The sequence below is a fragment of the Scyliorhinus canicula genome, chromosome 2 (genome assembly GCF_902713615.1).
Source record: "Scyliorhinus canicula chromosome 2, sScyCan1.1, whole genome shotgun sequence".
Classification (NCBI taxonomy): domain Eukaryota; kingdom Metazoa; phylum Chordata; class Chondrichthyes; order Carcharhiniformes; family Scyliorhinidae; genus Scyliorhinus; species Scyliorhinus canicula.
In genome coordinates this window covers 222,544,550-222,563,442 of record NC_052147.1, presented here as the reverse complement: position 1 = coordinate 222,563,442, position 18,893 = coordinate 222,544,550, and the positions used below count along the sequence as shown (strand labels likewise).

The following is an 18,893-nucleotide window of genomic DNA, read 5'->3' as shown; positions in this document are numbered from 1 at the left end:
CAATCTGCTGAACTTCCTCTGAACTGTCTACAATGCCACTGTATCCTTCCTCAAGTAAGGAGGCCAAAACACAAGATTCCAGGTGTTGTCTCACCATTAAACCTCTTTAAACATATCAAACAACAATGGGCTCAGCTGACCAGCAAATTGGGCTAAATTGCTGGCTTTTAAAGCAGACCAAGCAGGCCAGCAGCACGGTTCGATTCCCGCACCAGCCTCCCCGGACAGGCGCCGGAATGTAGCGACTAGGGGCTTTTCACAGTAACTTCATTGAAGCCTACTCGTGACAATAAGCGATTTTCATTCATTCATTTCATTTCAGGCCTGGAACTTAACCTGACTGCATTAAACACATACATTTCATGACTTCCTCCAGGCTTAACGTGGACTCCAACTCTGGTGTCACCACAATTGAGTACTGGCGGTCCATGTCCAGGTTGGGGTCCACTATCCTCTGCCTCACCACCCTCCCAGTCTTCTCCTTATTAGTAAGTTTGCGGACTGATTAGTAAGTTCGAAATGACACCAAGGTTGGTGGAGTGGCAGATAGTGTTGAGGATTGTCAGAGGATGTAGGAAGACATAGATAGGGAGACTTGGCAGAGAAATGGCAAATGGAGTTTAATTCAGACAAATGTGAGGTAATGCATTTTGGTAGGGCAAAACTCTTCGGAATATAGAAAGTCAAAGCGATCTGGGCATGCAGGTCCACAGATCTTTGAAGATGGCAACACAAGTGGACAAGGTAGTCAAGAAAGCTTACAGAATGCTTGCCTTCATTGGACAGGGCATCGAGTATAAAAACTAGAATTCCTACAATTTGACTTTCAGCTAAAAATAAGATGCTTATGTTTGTGTGGGCGGCACATAGTGCTAAGGACCCGATTTGATTGGTGTGGAGTTTGCACATTCTTTCTGTGTCTGTGTGGGTTTCCTCCGGGTGCTCCAGTTTCCTCCCACAGTCCAACGGTTAGGTGGATTGGCCACGTTAAATTGTCCCTTAGTGGCCAAAAGGTTAGGTGGGGTTACAGGTTAGGGTGGAGATGTGGGAATAGGTAGGGTGCTCTATCGGAGGGTCGGTGCAGAATCGATGGGCTGAATGGCCTCCTTCTGCACTGTAGGGATTCTATGATAATGTTAGACCATTTTATAATCTAGGCATTTTTCAGACATGGCCTATTTGGCTATTAAGTGGTGTACCTCACAAATGGTTACATTTCTGTTATCAGGATGTGATATTTCTCCTTTTCCTTCAGGTTTCTTGTGCACCATCTACCTTTTTCTCACAAGTGACGTTCCTGCAGGACAAGATACATGCCTGAATTTTTAAATGTTCCTTCCCAAGTGAAAATCCACACTAGTGATGTTCACACGATCTACATACTAACACTATCACTGAGCACTGTTGCTTAAGTGCTGCATTGTTGGAGGTTGTTTATCTCATTAATATGTGTGGCGGTTGGGGCAGCACGGCGGCACAGTGGTTAGCCCTGCTGCATCACTGCACCGAGGTCCCAGGTTTGATCCCGGCTCTGGGTCACTGTCTGTGTGAAGTTTGCACATTCTCCCCGTGTTTGCGTGGGTTTCGCTCCCACAACCCAAGGATGTGCAGGGTAGGTGGATTGGTCACGCTAAATTGCCCCTTAATTGTAAAAAATGAATTGGGTACTCTAAAAAATTTTTAATATATTTGTGGCGGTCTTGCTGTGTACAAATTGACTGATGAGTTTACCTACATTACAGAAGTAAATAATTGACCACAAAGCGGAGATATGCAAGGATGCAAAAGGTGTGATATAAAATGCAAACGCTTCATTCTTCCTTCCCTCAGAATAAGTCTGTGTTTTTGTTCACTTGGGCAAATGGATAATTCAGGAAATAAGAAATATCTTTTGTGATTCTCACCTGCTTCAAAAAGATTTCCTTTTGTAAAAGTGTGTTGTCTTTGTCTTGTATTTCAGATGTGCAATGATGGCCCTGCCCCACTTCGCGGAGGACATTCAAGGACTGAAACAATCATGGATTCTAATCTAATATGCTTTAACATTGTCAACCTTTTGCACAGGTTCTGAAAAAATATTTGTAATAAAATCAACTGAAACAGACTATTTTGGTATAAGTTCTGTGAAGTACATATAAATGCTTACATTCATCAAAGGGTAAATAAACTTTGGGGAAATAAGTTTATTTTATTAAGGAAAGAAAGCTTATTTTTAAGAATTTGTCTAAACAGTAACATAAAATTTCTGTATGCCTAGATTGAGAGAGTGAAATTTATTATTCAAGGTGCATGGCAGATTAGTCTTCATAGACTAAAGACTTCTGTTATGACTTATATTGCTTCTTCTGTATTATATACCAGGAATTTTTCTGAAATTTCAAAGTAGACAAGGTATCTTCCACTGCTATACTACGCTTGCTGTGTGAGTGATGTTGTGAAGTGTTGAATTGTTAGAGTTCTTTTGTTAGATGCCTACTTTATTACAGGTAAAGTGCTGTGGTATAGATTTTTTTTTCCTCAAGCTACAATTTGCCTTAAACCTCATGTTTCAGTAGCTGAAGCATTTTAAAAACCTCTATAAGATATAGTGCTTTGGCCATGCAAAATGGCTCAGTAATGCCTTGTAAATCAGCATAAATAGACTTTTATAGAGTTGATAGTCCTAATTTGACTGGTTGTGGATCACACCTTTTTAATGTATTGTAGATTTTTTTTATACTTTTCATTGTTCTTAGCTAATTAATAATTGAGGTAGAAATTTTAGGAGGAAAAAGCATGTGTTGGGCAAAACACATTTTCCGCGTTTGATTGATGAAATTTTAACAGAATGAAGTGTTTTTATGGTGGTTGGGTTGTAACTTCATCTGATAGGAATTCTACTATATAGTGAAAATGAAAAAAATCTTTTGGCTTTTTTCAAAATAACTTGATGTTGTAGTCTTAGAGTAGATAAAAGGGGTAAGTGTGAGTACACCTGTCATAACAGAATGTTTTTTTCTGCTTTAGCAGGTTATAAGAGTTGCTAAAGCTTAGAAGATTTATGAATGCTCACAACGTAGCAAATAAATGAGTTGCTTTTAGAGAAAAAAAAATATGAAAGCTAACCAGTTTTGTTCATTGAAAATAAACTGAGAGAGTGGCATAATTTTGAATGGGTACTAGCTCTTCATTAGGTATATCAAAAAAGACTTGGCACTTTTGAAAGTTAATATTACCAAAGAATTATGAGCTAGCAACTAGTCAAATGGAAAAAAAATGTTTTCTCTCCAGCCAAGAATTTCTTCTGTACACTTTTACTTTACTTTGTGCCGGACCAGTTTGCGATTAGATGTGCCTTTTTATGTGCAGTTGCATTTAATTTTTTTTAAATGTAGGGACACAAAGAAGCATGAAGGAAGGTTTTGATCTAAGCAGTGCCACACTTTATATAATTACCATCATCTTCACTACATGTGCTAGAGTAATAAGAATGATTTTGAAGCTATGAAATCACTGATAACTATTTGGCGCCTTACCTGATAGAATCAGTTTTATTTCACATCAAGCCAGTAGGGCTCACCTCATTTACTCATGACTTTGTATTTAAAAATAAATAAAATAGATTGTCTTCCAAGAGACTGTGCATTGTCTGGTCAGCTGTTTGATCAATTATCTACCTCAGGGTTGTGTTTTCTGTTTTTACTGGGTCAGGTTGCTGGGCCTGCCTGCCTCGCGAGACCAAATTACTCTAGCTCAGGAGCTAGGGCTAAACAAGTTATTTTTTTCATGTGTTTAGCTATTTTTCAGAATTATTGTAATATGTCAATGTATTCAGTTCTTATCATCAGTAAATTTCATAGTTTCAAAATATTTGCTGCTGAGGAGATTTTTTTTTTATAAAATAGTGTTTGTTAGATTCTCAACACATATTATCTTGTAAAAAGCAAAATAGTTGTGGTATTACTTGATCAGTGCTCCCTAGAATATTTCTGCTGTGTCAAAAAGTCCAGGCAAATTGCAGCATTACCATGTCCTTGGATGATTGCTAGAATCAGAGCTACAGACAAATACTGGATTGTTACGTATTGTTCAAGACTGAAATCTGAGAGGTCTATATAACTATGTGGAATTGGCTCCTGTTAATATCTGATATGTGCCATATCTGGATAAGATTTGGAAAAAAAATCTGCTGTACATAAAAAAAAAAATCAGTTACCTAAAACATGACATTGTAGACAGCCATTAAATTATAAAGAAACTTAATTTATGAAAAAAGACCTTTTGTACAGATTGTTTGAAAAAGATTTTCATAGAGATGTCTATATGATCAAGAGAATTAATTTTTATTTTTGTTTTACTCGTGCCACAGACTTGCCAGTGGTAACTTATTTGTCCGGTTTCAAATGATTCATTCTGTAGTTTTGTTTCTGAAGATGTGTTGTTTAAGCCAAGAAAACATTTTTGAAATGTAAATTAATTTAGATTTGGTACTTTAGTATTTCTGTTGATTTTCTTTTGGAAAACTTTTAAATAAAAAACGACCAAATGAAAATGCTTCCTCTTACAGTTGTATTAATCTAATTACTTTTCATTACTATTCTCATGGGTTTTTGATCAAAGTAGTGCTCTACAGAATCTTTTACTGACTGTGTTATATCCCATCCAAAAATTTATAATCTGCTGGAGTATTGTGTCCAATTCTGGCCAGCACGCTTTAGGAACTAAGCAAAGGCTTTAGAAAGGGTGCAAAAAAGAGGCCAGGATTTTACAAGTGTCAGGGAGTAGGCTTGGGTGGGGGAAAAAGACTGAGTGGGAGAGCAAGACGTGATGTGCCATTGCATTCCCACTGCCACTGGCATTTTGGCAGATGGCATTCCCACTTAGAAGCTAATTGAGGACCATTTAGGGCCTCTTTCTGCCATCACTGACATTTTACTAGTCATGTGGGGTGATCACTGCAGGATATATACTGCAGGATTCTTGCGGGTTCAAAAAGATGGGGAGCCCTTCTAATTAGGCACTCTAAGGCACATGGAGAGTCCCCTGCCCAAGAGCCATCTATACAGCAGCACCACCCACCCTTCCAGCCCTCACCTGTCTCTCCTATTTTGGCTGCAGACGGTGTCCAGCCGGGTGCAGTCCAGTAATGGTCACCACTCCCAAGGGACTGGAGAGCTGGTTGCCCTCCAATTGGCCAACAGCTCTTGGGGATGTGATCTCGCCCCTTAAAGAAATGTGAGCCCCATAGGCTGACTGTTAATTGCTTCATGGATGTAAAGTCCACTTTGGCCTCCTAGAAATTGCTGACATGGGGTTGCTCCCACTTTCTAGCCCTTGGACTAGGCCACTGCTATCCATGAAATCCTGGCCTGATTTACTAGACTAATTCCAAGAACATGGAATTATGGTTATATGAACAGACTGGAGAGGTGAGGTTTTTCTCTCCTTGGAACAGAGAAAGCGAAGGTAAGATTTGATAAATATGTCAAGATCATGAAAGTTTTAGATGCAGTAAATAAAGTGAAACTATTTTCAATGACTGAAGGGTTGATAACCAGAGGGTGAAGGTTTAAGGTGATTCGGGAAAAAAACCAAAAGGCAGCATGAGGAAAACGTTTTCATGCAACAATGTTTGGAATGTACTGCCTGACAGGGTGGTGCATACAGAGTCAATAGGAGTCTTTCATAGAGAGTTGGATAAATACTTGAAGGAGAAAAAAAATATTTAGTAGGACGAACTGGTTCCTTGAAAGCACGGGTACAAATTCAGTGGGCCAAATGGCCTCTTTCTCTGCTATTGAATTACCGTAACACTGGGACCAATCCTCCAGACCTCATGGTCTGAATGTAAAACAATCTGATTTACTCAGGGGAGAGGTGAGTGACTGCCTTTATCAAGGCAACATTTGGACTGGATGTGGCACCAAGGAACCCAAATAAAATTGCAGTTATTGGAGGTTGGGGGCGGGGGGTGGGGGAGCTTTGAAAGTAGCTGCCATCATACTTGGTACAGAGAAAGATGGCTGTAGCTGGAAGCCTATCATTTCAGCCCCTGGACATAACCGTAGATGCTCCTCGGTGTATCATCATAAGCTCAACTATCTTCAATTTTTTTTAAAATTATGGGATGTGGGCATCGCTGGCTGGGCCAGCAATTATTACCCAACCCTAGTCCTCCTCAAAAAGGTGCTGGTGAGCTGCCTTCTTGAACCACTGATGATTTGCCTCTATCATAAGGCCAGGGATGTGATCGAACGACCTCGCCGCGTCCGACTCGGTGACACGACAAGGTTGTGAAATATCATGGGAAAGATCCACATTTACGTATTTCAGTGAGCCATTAGGCTAATGTAAATATGTCGCCTTTGAGGCCTGGAGACAAATTCACATGCCTGGGAGACGTCGTCATGGCGCCATTTAGCACTGCTTCATACAAACGTGGACCAGGCGTGATGGCTGGTGCCAGGTTGCCCATGCCAAGGATCGGGCCCAGGGGTGCCTGCTTTTAAGAGATAGGGCGAGTGGTGATATATTAAGCCCCTAAGAGGTAAGTCGGGCTATTGGGAGAGGAGAGTCCAGAGTCCAAGGGTTAAGAAAGATCGGAGCAGCAGAGCTTTCCTCTCCGAAGCCACAAAAAGAGTCTTATTTGATAGCGGGGTCATTCTCAGTACCACAGGCACTGAGAAACACCCCACTATTCGCACCCAAAACGGATATTAAATCACGCTCCCCAAGTAAGGTTATTCACTGATGATTATATAGTATTCCGCTCTTCACAATACCTCCCCATTTACCAAGACTTGGACACAACCCAAATTTGAGTTGGTAAGTGGCAAGGAACATTACACAACGCAATGACCATCTCCAATAAGAGCCCACATGATCACTTCCTCTTGACATTCACCAAGGCAGTGAGTGGCTCACCTTCTCATTCCCCAAAGACTCTATGCTACTCAAGGAAAAGTCAGAAGGAGTGTGAGGGAATACTCTCAACTTAGGTGTATGGCTAACAGCTGCAACTTGACTCAAGAAATTTCACATCATCCAGGGCAAAGTGGTCTGCTTGATTGGTAACAAGGTTGGTTTAAACATCCATCTTTTAGAACCAAGAATTCCTACAGTGCAGAAGGAGGCCATTCACCCTGCCAAGTCTGCACCGACCCACTGAAAGAGCACCCTACCTCGGCCCACTTCCCCTCCTCATCCCTTTAACCCAACCAACCGGCACATCTTTGGACTGTGAGGAAACCGGAACACTCAGAGCAAACCCACGCAGACACTGGGGGAAAGTGCAAACTCCACACACAGTCACCCAAGACTGGAATTGAACCCGAGTCCCTGGCACTGTGTGGCAGCAGTACCAACCACTGTGCCATCATACCACCCATGGTGTATTGTAGCTACTGTGTGTGCTACGCACAGTAAGTATTCAGTAGCCCAGCATGGTTTCTTCAACAACATCTCTCAAACATAGATGATTTGGAGTTGGGGACCAAGGGCAATGTGTCCAAGTTTGCAGATGACACTAAGATGAGTGGTAAAGCGAAAAGTGCAGAGGATACTGGAAGTCTGCAGAGAGATTTGGATAGGTTAAGTGAATGGGCTCGGGTCTGGCAGATGGAATACAATGTTGACAAATGTGAGGTTATCCATTTTGGTAGGAATAACAGCAAACGGGATTATTATTTAAACAATAAAATATTAAAGCATGCCGCTGTTCAGAGAGACTTGGGTGTGCTAGTGCATGAGTCACAGAAGGTTGGTTTACAAATGCAACAGGTGATTAAGAAGGCAAATGGAATTTTGTCCTTCATTGCTAGAGGGATGGAGTTTAAGACTAGGGAGGTTATGTTGCAATTGTATAAGGTGTTAGTGCGGCCACACCTGGAGTATTGTGTTCAGTTTTGGTCTCCTTACTTGAGAAAGGACGTACTGGCGCTGGAAGCTGTGCAGAGGAGATTCACTAGGTTAATCCCAGAGCTGAAGGGATTGGATTATGAGGAGAGGTTGAGTAGACTGGGACTGTACTCGTTGGAATTTAGAAGGATGAAGGGGGATCTTATAGAAACATTTAAAATTATGAAGGGAATAGATAGGATAGATGCGGGCAGGTTGTTTCCACTGGCGGGTGACAGCAGAACTAGGGGACATAGCCTCAAAATAAGGGGAAGTAGATTTAGGACTGAGTGTAGGAGAAACTTCTTCACCCAAAGGGTTGTGAATCTATGGAATTCCTTGCCCAGTGAAGCAGTTGAGGCTCCTTCATACATGTTTTTAAGGTAAAGATAGATAGTTTTTTGAAGAATAAAGGGATTAAGGGTTATGGTGTTCGGGCCGGAAAGTGGAGCTGAGTCCACAAAAGATCAGCCATGATCTAATTGAATGGCGGAGCAGGCTCGAGGGCCAGATGGCCTACTCCTGCTCCTAGTTCTTATGTTCTTATGTTCTTATGTAAACCCTTAGCCTCCACCACTTCAAGCAAGGGCAGCAGATGCATAATAATAATAATCACTTATTGTCACAAGTAGACTTCAGTGACGTTACTGTGAAAACCCCTAGTCGCCAAATTCCGACGCCTGTTCAGGGAGGCTGCTACGGGAATTGAACCTGTGCTGCTGGTCTTATTTTGCATTACAAGCCAGCTGTTTAACCCACTGTGCTAAACCAGAATAGGAGACAGAAAAGGGGGTAAAGTGTCGTGACCCCCCAGAAAACAACTGTCTCTGAGCCGGACACCAGATAACACGTCGGCCACTTTCCCTTCTTTCTTTGGCTCCCTGGGTCCATCACACTCCTCACTGTTTAGCACTAAGAACTCACAAGTAACCTTTCACAATGCATTCAAGTTATGGAGGTCATGAATTTCCAAATATGCAGTATAGCTTCACAGCCCTGTGAACAACAATTACCTCCGTGGCCAAGCCTGAGATCCCTTCCACTGTTTTACCAGACTGATACCGCCATTACGCGCACTTGTGTCCTATGCCACCCAGCATATGTTTCCTCAATTGCTAACCTTCATCAAATTCTCTGAATTCTGTTGCAGAACAAACTGCTGCACAAAGCCCACGTGAGACAGGCTAGCTGAGGAGGCAGTCCCAACCTGAAATGCTCACACCCGAGAACAGACTGCAAATCCCAGGAAGTCACTAGGCTCTGGTTGTGGGAGATGAAAAAGTCGAGGGCAGAGGCTCAACACCAGGTCAGTGACCAAACTGTTACATCAACACTGGCCTCAAAGTCACGACATTTTACCCCCTTTTCTGTCTCCTATTCTGAGTGGGGTATGAATTAACTCATTTTTAGCTTGTCCTCCAGATCCACCATAACAATAGGAGCAGAGGAGGAGGGAAATGAAAGGTGGAATTGGATAGTGAGATAATGATGACAAAACCAGAGAATGTCAGGTTGAAGCCCATCCATAAAATTACCATTTTCACATGCTCTTCTGCAATAACCTCTCCATCTCCATCCCTGCACACCAGCTCGAGAGGAAGGGTGGTGTAATTGAAGATGCGGCACCTTAGTGATTCAGACAGTCTAAGGATGCCAAAGGAAAAACAATGAGTGAGGATGTGCCCCTTTCTATAGCAAAGGCTGTCCCTGACTATGTGGTCATTCTTTCGGGTATTTTATTCCAAACAAGTTCAACATAGTAGCACAAGCTTAATATCCAACGTAGTATACAGTTTGTACATTTTCCCCATTTACTCCACCCCACCCTGCGACAAACAGCTCCTCAAATATAGTCATGAACGGCCTCCACTGTACCTCAAAGCCCTCCTCCCACTTCCTTAGGGCAAGCTTAATTTTCTCCAACCTGAGAAACTTGTACAAGTCTATCAACCAGACCGTGATCCCTGGTAGCCTAGCCGATCTCTAATGCAAAAGTATCTCACCGGGCAATCAGAGAGGCGATGGCCATGACATCATTCCCCTTCCCCTCAAGCAGCACCGGCACCTCTAACACCCCAAAAAATCACCACCAGAGGCTCCAGCTTCATCTCAAGTTCTACAATCTTCGATAGGTTCCTGAACGCCGCCTCCCAAAAGTTCTCCAACACCACACGCCCCCAGAACATATGGGCATGGTTCACAGCCCCATCCCACACCTCTCGCATTCGTCTACTTGCTCTGTAAAAAAACACTCATCCGGGACCAAGTCATGTGAACTCCATGCACCACCTTCCATCTTAAATTGTATAAGACTCATAGTTGCGCAGGAGGAGGATATTCACTCGGCACATTTCTTCGCACCAAAGTGACCATCCAATCTCCCTCCCCCACTCCTCCTCCCACTTCTGCTTGATCCTTTTCATTAAGGGCGTGCCCTTCTCTCTAAGCCACCCATATATGTCCCCAATCCTACCATCCCCCTCCCCTTCATCCGGGAGCAAAGTGTATATCCAAAAGTCCCACACCTGCCAGTATCTGAACTCGCTCCCCAATGGTAGCTCGAACTTTTCCCGCAGTACCTCGAGCCCAGCATATCTGCCCTCCACAAACATGTCCCTGACCCGCTGACTATGTAGTCATTGTATTCACCTGAAAATATGTTCAAGGACCATCACACCTGCATGTGGGTTCTAAAGTCAGTGAACAAAATTGTGCAGCAAATGATCAATAGAACATTAGATAACTGCACCGGAATTTCAACCAAGCCCCCAGCTGAAAAGCAGTCAGGTACCAGTAAGTCATGTGCCATGTAAAATGGGCTGCAAATTCTCTGTTATCTGTCTTGCGCTACTGCCCCCCAAAAAAATTCAACCCCTATCACAGAAGGAAAGTGTGTGACCAGGAAAGAGCAAGTTTGCATCTATTCATTTTGGACTTGGTTGTATTAAAATGGAATGTCTGCATTTCCGTCGTGATTTGTGATTCATAGAGGTTAACTCATACAAGAAAGGATGCCCCTAATTTGTGGTGACTTATTCAGGTGGTGATGGTTGGAATTGTCAAGATTGGAAAAAAATATATCTGATGTCATGTTCTTTTTTTAAATTTGGAGTACCCAATTAATTTTTTCCAATTTAGCATGGCCAATCTACCTACCCTGCACATCTTTGGGCTGTGGGGGTGAAACCCATGCAAACACGGGGAGAATGTGCAAACTCCACACGGATAATGACCCAGGGCCGGGATCGAACTTGGGACCTCGGTGCCTTGAGACAGCAGTGTTAATCATCGTGCTACCCTTCTGATGTCATGTTCTAAGATCGATACTCCATTGAAGAAATTATCCTTTGTTTGAGGTAACAAGGAATTAATACAGAAGTTAAGACTTTTGTTAAACCAAAGAGAAAACTTTAACGCTCTTGCAGAATTCACTGAGGAGTCTTGTGTGTGATGGTCATTATGATGTCCTCCTCTCTACTTTTGCCTCCAAAGTACATACGGCCACTTCCCTGGAATGTACAAATCCATGTTTCTCTGTGTGGTGAAGGTGCTCAGAGCACAGTTGGCTATAACTGCATGATAGAGGACAGTGCATACTGCAGAATTCTTACAAACTTTTCTCGGCAGGTAAAGTGCTGTGCAAGTTCATCCACAGTGCTGTTAGGGAGGGAATTCCAGGATTTTGACTCTGTCAATACTTAGTGTGCCTGCAACACATGAACGTCCACGGTTCAAGAAGACAGATTGCCACCACCCTGTCAAGGGAAATTAGGGAGGGGGTAACAAATGCTGGCCTAGCCAGTGATACCCACATCTTGTGAAATAATTTAATGAATACTGCCCGTCCCCAGCTAAAGGAACAAGTAGGGGAATACACCATCTACTGAAAAGGAAAGGCTGACAGCGACCATTGTGTCTAACGCATTGGCTTTGCCATCTGGAATAGGTATTGGATGCTCTTCCAGATCTTACCAGTTGTACAAATGAAAGACTCATGATACTTTACCTGCATCTCAGTCATAACCAATTTGCCATTGTCATCAGCATTAACTCCGATGAAGCTATGAAGGAATAAGTTCTATCATAACCTTGATGAAGTCCTCACTGCCAAACCAAAAGAAAATAAGATCATCCTCCTGGGGGACCTCAATGCATGGTCATGATTCTGATGTGTGGAGTAGAGCCAGATGTTCGGGTTGGGAAAAATAAATGCAAATGGTGATGTCCTGCCGATCACGTGCGCTCAGAATGGGCTCATTATAGCAAATGCCCTCTTCTGCCACAAGATCAGTGATGAAAATCGATCCAGCACCAAGACATCGCAGGGTCCAAGTGTCTAAGAGGGAGATGATCAATGTTTCAGCCTTAAAGCAGCCTGACCAGACAGGAACTCCAAATGCAGCTCACCACCAATCTGGAAAATCTTCATACATCCAAATCAATTCCACAAACAATGGGATCAATAACGTCAGCAGTACTAGACTCTTGTGTCCAGACTATTGGGTTCAAGCGTCATCATCACCAGAACAGGTTTAATTAAAATGCTGCTGAAATATGTGACCTGCAACAAAAATGAGCAGCCTTCATTGCCTGGCAGAACAATCCAAAGTCAAAAATCATGAAGGCAGCATTCTAAAGCTCAAGGCTGATGCTGGGCTAGAGGTACTGCTGGAGACGATAAATCGGGAAGTTGAAGGACGTATGTTGGAAAGAGAAAGCCTAAGAGACCTAACAATATGTTGATCATGACATTAATGCTCTTTTGAAGCCACCAGGGTCATTTATAAATGAAGGTCAAACAGACAAAACCCCTCCACTTACAGGATGGTGTCTCTCTTCTTAATGATGACAATGCCATCCATCAACACTGGAAGAACCCAAATGTGAATCCACAGTGACAATTGATATTCAGTATCCTATTGTAGCATCCATGGGTCAAGGGTTATGGGAATAGGGTGGAGGTGTTGACCTTGGGTGGGGTGCTCTTTCCAAGAGCCGGTGGAGACTCGATGGGCCAAATGGCCTCCTTCTGCACTGTAAATTCTATGAAACAACCATTGATGAGAAAGCTGTAATAAGCAAACAAGCGACCCCAATGTATGGTATTCTAGCTGAGTGGGCACATCAAGACACCATGTACTCATTTGACTCTTTCCACCCCCCCCCCCCCCCCCCCCCCCCCCCCACACCCGACAATTGGAACTATCTTTAAGAAGAGAGAGTCAGTGAATCATTGTTTGTAAACTATCAAGGCATTTTCCCCCTGAAGTCTGTAGAAGGGAAATTTCTGGCATGCTTTCTCCTGAATTGGCTACTTCCTGCGTGTGAGGAAATCCTCCCAGAGGCACAGTGTACCTTTAGACCTTCCAGAGGGACCTCTGACATGGTCTTTGCGGCCAGACAAATTTAAGAAAAATGTTGAGAACAATGCAAGGAACCCTACATTGCAATCATCAACCTGACAAAAACATTCCATTCAGCAAAGCATGAGGTTCTATGGATTGTGCTGCAGAGATTTGGATGTCCAAAAAACTTCATCACAATCCTGCAATTTCTTCATCAAGATTTGACTGCAGCTGTTTTGAGTGGGAGATCTGAAGCCAATGCCTTTAAAATCCACACTAGGGTCAAGCAAGGCTGTGTCATAGTCCCTGTACAATGTATTATCCACCTTACAGTGGTTATGTACATATCAAAGATTAATTGTCGTCTGCTCTTAGTATTAATATCACCTAGATGGAAATCTCTTTCAACTCAGTCACCTCCATGTCAAAATTAAACTGACCACCATGGACATACAGGCTGTGGAGGTTGCAATATCACTGTCCACTCTGCACCACATTTGCAAGCCAATTTCAATCTCTTTAATTCTGCACACCAGAAACTCGGACTGTCCGTGAATGTTACCAAAACAAAACTCATATCAACACACTCTTTGTCAGCCAATATTTAATTTCCCAAATATGAAGGAAATACTCTGGACTATGTTGAGCAGTTCCAATATCTGAGCAACCACCTCTCTCAAAAGGACACCATTGATGAGAATATCCAACACTGGAGCAGCCGTGCCAGCTCAGCTTTCTACACACTACGTCAGCGAGTATTTGACGACAAAGAGCTCCACAAGTCAGCAAAAGTCCTTGGTATACAGAACAGTTGCCGTCACCACACCTCTATCCTGCAGCGAGACCTGGATCAAGTATCAGCAACAGATTGAAGCATGAGAGAAATTTCAATATTGGTGCTCCGCCACAACCCTTGGATTAAATGGGAAGACCATTGCGTAAATGCTAATGTCCGTCCTGAAGCCAGATCCACAAACATTCAGGCAAAACTGCTGCAAAATCAATTTTGATGGACTGAACACTGAGGACTTGATTCTCCTGCCTCATGACGTTCTCGCTTAAGTGAAATGAGGCCGGTGAATAGCGGGAGAGGCCCAAAACGATGCAACCAGCCCACTCCCGTATACAAAATCGGGATCTCGCCGTAATGTGGCAAGAAACCAATTATCACCCCTTAAGCCCCATTTTCATTCAATTAATGAGAGCCCCCCCCCCCCCGCACCACCCAGATTCCAACAGCCTCCCATCATTAAGCAGCACCCCCATCAAGTGGTCACCCTGGCACCGATTAGTACTCCTTTTGAAAAACGTGAAGGGCTTCTGTGGGGAGCCGAAGTGGGTGCTGGGCTTTCCAGCCCAGTGCTTGGTGGGGACCCTCCACAGGGGTGGGCCTCCATGGGGGGTTGGGGGTAGTGCGCTGGGGGGGGAAATAACCACTCGTGGCACCACCATGCTAACCCTGGATTGTGTTTATCCGTTCTGGGGGCAACCCTTGGCCCTGCCCGTTTGCCCCACTAACCACACATAACTGCCCACTGACTGCAGAGGTCTCTGGTCACACGGCTGAAGGCTATCGCTAATACGGAATTGGCAATCGTGGTTCCATGAGCATTTCACACATTACAAGTGGATTCCTGTGGGTGGGTGGGCCATGTAGTATGTGGGAGTCATTGTCTAGCATCCCAATCATACCTTGCTGTCTGGATACTGTGCTTGAACACTGCGGGAGGCAACACCACACATGGACACAGCTCCGGTAACATGTCCACGGCCGGAGGGTAGCTGGGTGCCACAGGGAGGGGTAGATGCCAAGAGGAGAGATGGGCCAAGCGTTCGCAGGTCAGCCCACATTGCAGAAGAAAGTGACAAGAGGCAGAGGCATCATACTGGTTGTGCACAGAGATGTTTAAGGTGTTGGCAATTCCCCACCCTCCCAATGGTGCTGTCCCCTCCCCCACCTCCATCCCCAGTGCCCTCAGTGATGCTCGATGTGCTTTGCCCTCCTAGATCTACTGCTACATCTAGGTGTGTCACCAGGATGCACATCAGAGGTGGAGGCAGCCAGCTGCTTACCACATGCCGTGGCCTTCGATGCCCCAGGCGGGTGTCCTCTGGGGACTTCAAGGCTGGAGGGCCCCAGCTCACTTGACAGCGGCACATACACATCTGTGCCGCCCTATCACGTGTGCTGGCATCAAGACACGGCCTCACCAGAGGGGTGAAACTTGGGGGAGCTTGTGACCAACATCGTCACTCGATGGGACGGGTCCAGGTTGGAACATCCTCCTCCCACTCAGTGCCCATCGGGCCCTGGGTTCACTTTGGGATGGGGGTACAGCCGCTTTGAGTCCCGGCTGCCCCTGCATCATCTGGCTCTGCCAGTCTGGTCAGTGCACTATGGTTCGCACCATCATGTCGACCCCCTCGGCAATTGGCCTCAAGAACTGGAACATGCTCTGCCGCGCCTCAGCAATGCCCACCTGTGATTGGGACAAGCTCCGCAATGCCTGAGCCATGACAATCTGAGAGCGGGACATGTCCCGCAGAACCTCATCAAGGTCGGCCTGGTACTGGGTCACGTGCCCCAGTGAGGATGACATTCTGTCGAGACTCTCAGCCATTTCCGTCACTAACAGAGCGATGCCTTGGACACCTTCACTGACGGTGCTGACGTCGTGCACCAGGCTCTCCACTCCGGCCGCCAGTCTAGCAGTGTTGCCTTCGGTGCCACGTGTTGCCGGCGCCATCTCCTACGCCCGTAGCCTCTGGGAGTCCTCCAAGTGGCTATAGGTTTCCTGAAGTGTCGATGATATCTCCCTCTGAATGTCCTGGGCACTCCCTAACATCACCATCAGCTCCGGGTAACCCTATTCCACAGTCTCAGCATCAGGTTGGGACCCAGCTGGGTCCTGGGATCCAGCATCCCTCAGACTGTTGTTGCGCCTGGGGGTTCCTGGGGTCACCTGTTGTGCATCATCAGCAGTGTGGTGCTCACCAGATTGTGGCCCAGAAGCCTGATCACTAACATTTCCCTCCAAGGTGTGTGTATTTGCGCTGATGAGGGGGTGGGGGGGGGGGGGGGGGGGGGCGGGGGGGGGGGGGGGGGGGGGGGGAGATGACAGCTGAGTCCGGACTATTAGATGGCATCCTCAGAGCTCTCCTCCAAGATGGTCTCCTGGGAGGCTGGGTAGGGTGCTGCCCAGATGAGCCGGCACTGCCGGCTGGAGGACGTGGGAGAATGGACATGTGGTCAGTGGGAGGGGTGGGTCAGTCAGAAAGGCAATAACAACTCACGTCTGACAGGTCCTCTGGGTGGAGCCGGTGCTTCCTCACCTCTGTGGTGTCCGCCAGCCTCCACATTGGTGACCGCTCTGTCCTCGGCCACACCAGTCACCTCCAGGGCCCGCTCCTGAAAGGTGGTGAGGATTCCTATGTCCGGCATACCACTGGCTGCCTGGGCCTTCTCCCAACGGTTATGGGAGAGCTTTTCCTGAGAAGACACATGCGTGGTTCATAGTGATGATTTTGGCGGGGGGGGGGGTGAAGGAGGGGTTGGAGAGATTGAAGGTTTGGGGGATTGAAGGGGAGGGGGTGGAGGGAGGGATGAAGGGGAGGGGGTAGACACTGCCCTAGGAGGGTGGGGGGGGGGGGGGCACTATGGTATCTGCTCACTCGTGCTGCCCAGTTTAGGTCATTGACCTTCTTCCTGCACTGGAGGCCAGTCCCGATCACACTCCCGGCACTCACAGCTGATACCACCTTGTTCCAGGCAGCAGTGGCAGCACTATGGCTGACCCTCGGGGGAACAGGACATACCGAAGGACTAGTCTTCTCGGTGCCATTGTTGCGAGCTGGCTGGGGTCGGCTGAGGAAGTGCAGCTTCAGTGCTGCTGAGCCTTGTTAGTAGGGAGCTGCCGAGCATGGTCCCGGCCAATCAGCTGGCGAGCCTTCAATTGCGGTGAGAAGCCCGTGAGGCTTCGTTAAGTGGACCAACTAACATTGAATAGTGTTGCCGGCCTCGTTGGGACGCTCGCGGCAATTCCCGCTCACTACCACACTTAGAAAACTTTCTGGAGAATTGTGCCCAACGTCTGGGTGTCAAGGTGAGGAAGCACCGGCTCCACCCAGAGGACCTGTCAGACGTGAGTTGTTATTGCCTTTCTGACTGACCCACCTTTCTCCTTCTCGGTCATAATTTCTCAACTGTCAAATGGCCAATGTTCCAGAAAGGACCAGAAAGCCTTCCAAAGGCACTCCGAAACTCTCCTTGAGGTGCAGCAGCATTGATATTAATGGCTGGAGGAGCTTGCTACCAATTATTTAAAATTACAACTTGTCAATCAAGCCGCATCACTCTTTGAGTCACAATGTCTCAATGATGAGGCACGGGAGTGCAGTGAAATAAGTGGAATAAAATCCGGCACTCCGGATCCCAATATTTCATAGGACATCCTTCCCCAAAGGTTTATGGATTGAGAATTGGCCTGTTCATTCACATGAAGACCCCTGGCAGAAACCCACGATCCTGAGTGGATATCATATTCAAATAAAGGGGCTGTCATCAACCAGCCTTTCATGTCATGGCAAGTGCCTCATTGTGGCTGTTCTCTGTATCTGTTCAGGTATTGCCCATGGGAGCAGCAGATGCAATTTGTCACCAAGAAGCCATCTGACATGATTTCCTTCACTGGAGAGATTAGAGTATTAAATTATGAAGAAGACTGCATTTTAATAACATGCAGCATGTTTGGCATTAACATATAAAATGTTCATAATATTGCCACATGATCTATTTTCAGGGAGTGGATTGACTGCAATATTGTTAGCCCTACTTCAATGCTGCCTTGCTGAAATTTTTAGCTCTTCCATAAAGTGTGTCGGTCACTTACAGTAGCTTCATTGATATTTAGAAATTCACCCATGGTTACCTGAAATAATCTTGTGCCATAAATAGTCACTCTCTTCATAGCCATAAACAGAACACTATGGGCAAATTTGCATGACTTAAAATTCACCAATGGTAGCTGCAGAACTCCCTTCTTGCCTCTTTAATGAAATGCATTCTTCAATACACATAGATCATAGAATCTACAGCACAGAGACAGGTCCTTCAGCACAAACTGGTCAATGCCAACCAAAAAGCCGAAATAAGCTAACTCTATTTGCCTGTATCTGGCCCATATCCCTCTAAACCTTTCCTATCAAGAGGTTTGGAGGCCTGAAGGGCCAGGTCCTGTGCTGTATTGTTCTTTGTTCTATCCATGTATCTGTCCAAATGCCTTTTAAATGTTGTCAATGTCCCTGTCCCAACCACACTTCCTCTGGCAGCTCATTCCACATAACGTACCACCCTCTGTGTAAGAAAACAAGCTGCTCCTCAGGTTCCCATTCTTTCCCCTCTTAACTTCAACCTATGCCCTCTAGTTCTCGATTCCCCAACCTTGATGAGTGTATTCATAAGAATATAAGAACTAGGAGCAGGAGTAGGCCATCTGGCCCCTCGAGCCTGCTCTACCATTCAATGAGATCATGGCTGATCTTGGGTGGACTCAGCTCCACTTTCCGGCCCGAACACCATAACCTTTATTCTTCAAAAAACTATCTATCTTTACCTTAAAAACATTTAATGAAGGAGCCTCAACTGCTTCACTGGGCAAGGAATTCCATAGATTC

At 45.4% G+C, this 18,893-nt stretch overlaps 1 protein-coding gene across 5 annotated transcripts in view; it reads left to right on the top strand.

Annotated features, from left to right (window-relative positions):
- LOC119961975 (RNA-binding motif, single-stranded-interacting protein 1-like) overlaps positions 1-4,531 on the top strand; it is a 320,074-nt gene extending 315,543 nt beyond the window's left edge. For all 5 annotated transcript variants that reach the window (XM_038789650.1, XM_038789649.1, XM_038789653.1 and 2 more), the window contains one exon: positions 1,961-4,531. The gene's annotated coding sequence lies outside the window, so the exon portion shown is untranslated. The remainder of the gene's footprint in view (positions 1-1,960) is intronic.
- The last annotated feature ends 14,362 nt before the right edge of the window (positions 4,532-18,893 follow it).